The 7,487-nt window shown below is 20.4% G+C and overlaps 1 long non-coding RNA gene across 1 annotated transcript in view; it reads right to left on the reverse strand.

Moving 5' to 3' along the window:
• Positions 1–1,133: 1,133 nt before the first annotated feature.
• LOC136080934 (uncharacterized) overlaps positions 1,134–7,487 on the reverse strand; it is a 21,281-nt gene continuing 14,927 nt past the window's right edge. Inside the window, exons 4-7 of the long non-coding RNA XR_010638740.1 lie at positions 4,907–5,117; positions 4,580–4,636; positions 4,289–4,418; positions 1,134–1,260 (exon numbers count right to left, since the gene is read on the reverse strand). This is a non-coding gene — a long non-coding RNA (uncharacterized LOC136080934). The remainder of the gene's footprint in view (positions 1,261–4,288; positions 4,419–4,579; positions 4,637–4,906; positions 5,118–7,487) is intronic.

Consider the following 7,487-nt stretch of genomic DNA (forward strand, 5'->3'; position numbering starts at 1 on the left):
TTTTTAGACATTGTTGAAAATTATAACAAAGTTCAAACAGACATTTACTATAAAGAAACTAGCACACACGACTACAATTCTTCTATATATATTCATAAATTTACCCATATGTACATGCATGAATACATATTATTAAAGTAAATAAAAATATATGATTTAAATATATACACACACACATATACATATATATATAAATATCTATATATAAAGTTTAAAAGAAAAATGGAAATAAAGATTCTGATCCAAACAAGTTTTTATACAAAAAAAACATAATGTATACTTTCATTATTGGTCGAAGATTTTATACTGAAGTATTTGCTTGATAACTAGGGTAAGGTGTTTTAAGTTTTTCAAATAAATAAAAAATTGAGTCTGTTAACAGACTAAATTTAGTCTGACTTATAATGTTTTATTAATTTTGATATTACTTTAAACATCTGAATCTCATTAAAAGTTTGCTGGGATAACTTTAAAATATTTTTTATACCATCTGCATGCATTCTATTAAGTTTTCCTTGCTTTCCATTACGGCAAATTATTTTTGTAATGGCTAGTTAATGAGACAATAATTGATTCAACGTTGAAAGCGCGTTGTTTTTGTGACGATTAGTAATCGATTTTGCAAAGATATGTAACGTTGTTTAATAGACGTTGATTAAACGTTATTGCGTAACGTTGAAAAAACGTTACAAAAAACGTTACAAAAATGTCGCAACTAAAGGTCGAAAAAGCGTTACATAAAAAGCGTTGAATAAACGTCACAACTTAACGTTAAAAAAACGTTACCTAAAAAGCGTTGCATAAACGCTGTTAAAGCAGTCTATTTTGCAAGGATTTGTAACGTTGTTAGTAAAACGTCAATTTCACGTGACTCAAAGACGTCGAGTAAAAGTTGAAATATAATGTTGAATCAACGCTTAAGTGTGCTGTAGAAAATATCGCAAAACATTATTTAACGTAATTAAACGTGACAATAATATATATTGATTTGATATATAAAACAAAATTGTATGTTGAACTCTGCTCTTGCAATATTTCCAAAATCGTTTATTAATACAACAGTAATATACAATGATAAATATAAAGATGCTTAAAATATACAACTTATAGATATATATATAAAAATATAAATATTTTCTTTAAGATTTATGTGTGTGTGAGTGTTTGTATATATATATTTATGCACAATATAAAAAATATAAAATATAAAATTTACAGGATATCGTATCGATAGGCCAGGATATCATTGAGATACAAAATCTAAATCAAAAAATAAAAATAGTGCCATTAGTAGTCTGAAAGCAAATGTAAAAAAAGTTTTATTGAATTAGTATGATTATTAATAAATTTAAAAAGTAAATGTAAATATATACATATAACCTATTTATTTATATAACTTATATTTATATATAAAATATATAGATAAATAAATTATATATATATATATTTATTATATATATATATATATATATATATATATATAAATTATATGTATACATAAATTATATATATATATATATAAATATATAAATTATATATAAATATATAAATTATATATATATATATATATTTTTATATATATATATATATGTAGATATATATATATATTATATATATATATATATATATATATATTATATAAATTATATGTATATAAATATATATATATATATATATATATATACATATATATATATATACATATATATATATATATATATATATATATATATATATATTATATATATATATATATATATATATACATATATATATATATATATATATATATATATATATATATATATATATATATATATATATATATATATATATATATATTTATATAAATATACAGTAAACACCAGGTTATTTGAAATGGCACTTATTAGAATTTTCTGCTTATTCGAAGCGATTTTCATTTTCTGTGAATTTTCTTTAACAAACTCATGCAAAAGCCGTTTTGCAGAAATGCAGTTATACGAGCATGCAGTTGTTAGAAATTTTGGTTTTTCAAAGCAATTTTTTGCTCCCCTTGACAATAAAAAAACACATTTAAGGAACGAAAACAAAATAAAAAATCGACTATGTTTTGAATAAAATGTTAAATATTTATTGTTTAACAAGGATAAAACTTAAGAAACACCTCATTCCAAGGGTCTTTTATCTTTTTTTACTTTCTACTTTCATTAAAATTTAAAAGTAACTTAAAGTAGGTCACTTTAAAGATCATTTTCAGTTATTCGAATTTTGGGTTATTAGAAGTAAATTCTTATACCCCTTGGAGGTTTGATTAACCAGGAGTTTACTGTATATAATGAAATTTGCTAACTAACAGTTTTTCTGTCTAAAATAAATGTGACCAAAGTAAGAAATATATATATATATATATATATATATATATATCTATATATATATATATATATATATATATATATGTTATATCAATATGTTTTGTCAATAACTATTCACTAAAAAGAAATAATATCAAAAATATTTTGTTAAAGTAATTAACAATAAGCATTTTAAACTATATTTTTTGGGATTTATTTTTAGAAAAAATAAAAATAATAATAATAATGGTTTATCATCAAAATTATTCATTAGACATCAGATCTCGGGTCACTTGTGATTGAAAAAAGGGCCTAACCTTCAAGCAATGTGATGAAAAATATCAAATATCAGTAAGTGGTGTTAGGAAGATGTGTATAAAATATGAAACAACTTGTTCTGCTGAAAATCAGAAAAGGCTTGGTCGCCCCATTCAGACTTCAACAAGAACCAATATCTTAATTGCACTGGTAGAAAAAAAAAATTCAACAATAACCTCAAAAGAGATTGTTGAAAATCCTTATTTAAATGTTTCCTGTCGAACTACACATAAAAGACTTAATTTAAGTGGTTTAATAATTTAGGTGGTTTAAATAAACCTGCTTCAGAAAAGTAAACCTCTCAATAGTCGTATAAACAAAAAAAAATTTTAGCATTTGCAAAACTGCATATTAACAAGAGTGAGGCATTTTGGAACTTAGTGTTATGGTTTGATGAGAATAAATGTCAAATATTTGGCTTTAAAAAACGACAAAGAGTTTGGTGCAGACCTTGTGATGCACTCTTAGATAGAAATCTTACAAAAACAGTCAAACATGGAGGTGGCTTGCCTATGGCATGGGGATGTTTTGATTCAAATGGTGTGGGACGACGGTGAATGTTGAATGTATAATGTCAGGGAAGATGTATGTTGATTGGCTTTCAAAAAATTTATGTCAATCCGTTAAAGAATTGATTGCAAATTTTTTTTTCAAAATGACAACGACCTTAAACACACATGCAAAGTGGCAAAACAGTTCTTCAAAAAAAGTAAAGCTAACATCCTTAAATAGCCGCCACAAAGACCGGAAATAATTTTAAGAGGCTCTCATTGAAATTTGGAATTCGAATGATGCTGACCTCACATCAAAGCTTGTAAAAAGCATGCCAAGAGGTTTAGAAGCAGTCGTAAAAGCAAAAGGTGGAACAACAAACTAATATAATGAAAATCAGACATGATATTCTTGCATTTGTAATAAAATATATAGACAAAACATACTTAATAATAAAAATTTTGATGTTTCTTACTTTAGTCACATTTACTTTGGACATAAAAATTGTAAGATAGCTCATTTCATTTAATAGAGTTACTTTTACAATGAGTTAAAAAGAATTATAAATATTTTTTTTCTTCTTTAAATCAAATTAAAAAAAAGACATAAAATTTTTGCCGTTATGTAGATTACGACATAAATAATTTTGTGTTTTTTGTTCAAGTTTTGAATTTATCAATAACGTTAATTAATTTTTGTTTGTCACTGTATATATATATATATATATATATGTGTATATGTATATATATATATATATATATATACATACACATATATATAAACATATATATAAACATATATATATATATATATACATATATATATATATATATATATATATATATATATATATATATATATATATATATATATATATATATAATTTTATGAAAGTCAAATTTTAAAACTAAAATTAGTCACAATTCCATATATATATATAAACATATATATATACATATATATATATATATATATATATATATATATATATATATATATATATATATATATATATATATATATATATATATATATATATATATATATATATATATATATATATATATATATAATTTTATGAAAGTCAAATTTTAAAACTAAAATTAGTCACAATTCCATACATAATTTAACTAAATTAAACTTACTTCAATAGGTGTAACTCTAAACCATCAATTTAAATCATATAATGTACTTATTTTTTAAGACAGAAACCAGTTAAAAGCATATCATTCCTCTATCTTTGACCTACCAGAAATTTACTAAATAAACTAACACCTAAAATCAAATTATAACAAGTTAAAAAAATTTAGACAGTATTATTAAAATCAGCTATGAGCAATGTTAATATTAAATTTTATTTATTCTTTACCATATTAAAAACAAAGAATAGTTAAATGCAAAGAGAAACACAATCATTCATCAACATAATTACTTACATTCTTTTTCGGAGTCCTCTGTAGTCGTAAAATAAAATCATTTGCCTACATCTTTATCTAATAATATATACTAATTAGTTATTATTTAGTAAAACAAATATAAACAAAAATGTAAAAACTAAAATGTAGAATCAGTGTAAACAGATTACGATATATATCTAGGCAATCATAATACAATAAACAGATTCAAAATATTACTTATCCCAAAACAAAAATAAGAAATAAGTTTATTTGACAAAATACTTCACCATTAATACAAAACTATAATAGTTTTTTTATTCATATAAAACAATTAATATAGCAATGAGTACTGTAAAATTTAATGACCTCCAGTTACATTAATTCTTTTAATTCTAAGCTTGTTCAATGAATAATCAATTGGAAAATTATTATGGGCAGCTTTCATTGCATGAACACCAGTTGACAAAAATAACCGACCATCTTCTACCCAACAACATAGAGCAACTGCCTCTGTTTCAATCTGTTGTTAATATAAACAACTAAAGCCCAAGATTGTGATGTCATTGTATTAGATCATCTAAAAATAAGGCATCATTTGTTTTATTTACATATATATATAAATATATATATATATATATATACATATATATATATATATATAAATATATACATATATATATATATATATATATATATATATATATATATATATATATATATATATGTATATACATATATATATATATATATATATACACATATATACATTTTATATACGTATATATATAAATATATATATATATATATATATATATATATATATGTATATACATATATATATACATATAGTATATAAATATACATATATAAACATATATATGTATATATATATACATATATATAAATATATATATTATATATAGGTTTATATATATATACATTTATAAAATGTATATATTTCTTATATGTATATATTCATAAGTACATGCATAAATACATATTATTAAAACAAATCAAAATATATATCAAAGGTATATGATAAAGAATAAATGTTAGAATTAATTATACAACACTTAGTCTATTATTAGGACTAGAAATATATACATTTTATATAGGTATATCAAATGTATACATTTTTTCTATATATATTCATAAACTTACCCATATGTACATGCATGAATACATATTATTAAAATAAATAAAAATATATGATAAGAAAAAATGTTAGAATTATATATACAACACCAACTCTATAATTAAGACTTATTGCTTTTCCAAATAATATTAGAAGTTTATAAAAAAAAATGGAAATAAAGTTTCCTATCCAAACGCGGTTTTATACAAAAAAACAACAACATAATAATGCATACTTTCATTATTGGTCAAAGATTTTATACTGAAGTATTTGCTTGATAAATAGGGTAAGGTGTTTAAAGTTTTTTATATAAATAAAAAATTGAGTCTGTTAACACACAAAATTTAGTCTGACTTATTATGTTTTATTAATTTTGATATTACTTTAAACATCTGAATCTTATTAAAATTAAATGCTATTTCTATATTAGAAATAACATATTTAATACAACTTATTTATGTATATAATTGATAATTATACGTTCAGGTGTCACTCCATTGACTAATTTTTAACTATATGAGTGACACCTAACCTTATTTATGTGAGTTTATAAATATTATTGTAAATTTTCATATTTTATGGTTAAATAAATTGATTATTGTTATTATATTTAAAAAATATAGATAAATAAATTAAATATATATATATATAAATTATATATATATATATAAATATATATATAAATTATGTATATATATTTATATTATATGTATATATATATATATGTATATATATATATATATATATATATATATATATATATATATATATATATATATATATATATATATATATATATATATATATATACACATATTTATTTATTTATTATACAATAAACTTCCGGTTATTCGAAATGGCACTTATTAAAATTTTCTGCTTATTCAAAGCAATTTTCATTTCCTGTGATTTCTCTTTAACAAATTCATGCAAATGCTGTTATGCAGAAATGCAGTTATTTGAACCTGCAGTTGTTCAAAATTTCGGTTATTCGAAACAATTTTTGCTCCCCTTGAAGATAAAAAAACACATTATAGGAACAAAAAATAAATAAAAAATGGACTATATTTTCAATGAATTGTAAAATATTTATTATTTTACAAGGATAAAACTGAAGTAGCACCAAATTCCAAGGGTCTTTTTCTTTTTTACTTTCTACTTTTATTAAAATTAAAAAAAAACTTAAAGCAGTTCATTTTAAAGAATATATTCAGTTATTCGAGTTTTGGGTTATTCGAAATAAATTCTTATACCCGTATATATATATATATATATATATATATATATATATATATATATATATATATATATATATATATATATATATATATATATATATATATATATATATATATATATATATATATTATATATATATATATATATATATATATATATATATATATATATATATATATATATATATATATATATATATATATATATATATATACAGTCACAGGCAAAATTAAGTAGCATTAATGATAAATTCGAAACTCAAACAATAAAAGCAAAATTATTTACGTCAAAATCTATATAACTGCAAAAGTTTTATGTTTTTTTTTAAATTTGATTTTAGAGAGAAAAAAAAACATTCATAACTCTTTTGACCTCAATGCAAAAGAAACTCTATTAAATGAACTCTGCTAACTTACAGTTTTTCTGCCTAAAATAAATGTGACAAAAGTAAGAAACATCTACATTTTTATTATGAAAAATAATGCTTTGTCAATAACTATTTACTTAAAAGTATTAACATCAAAAATATTTTGTTTAAGTTATTAACAATAAGCATTTTAACTATATTTTTTG

The sequence above is a fragment of the Hydra vulgaris genome, chromosome 06, assembly GCF_038396675.1.
Source record: "Hydra vulgaris chromosome 06, alternate assembly HydraT2T_AEP".
Classification (NCBI taxonomy): Eukaryota; Metazoa; Cnidaria; class Hydrozoa; order Anthoathecata; family Hydridae; genus Hydra; species Hydra vulgaris.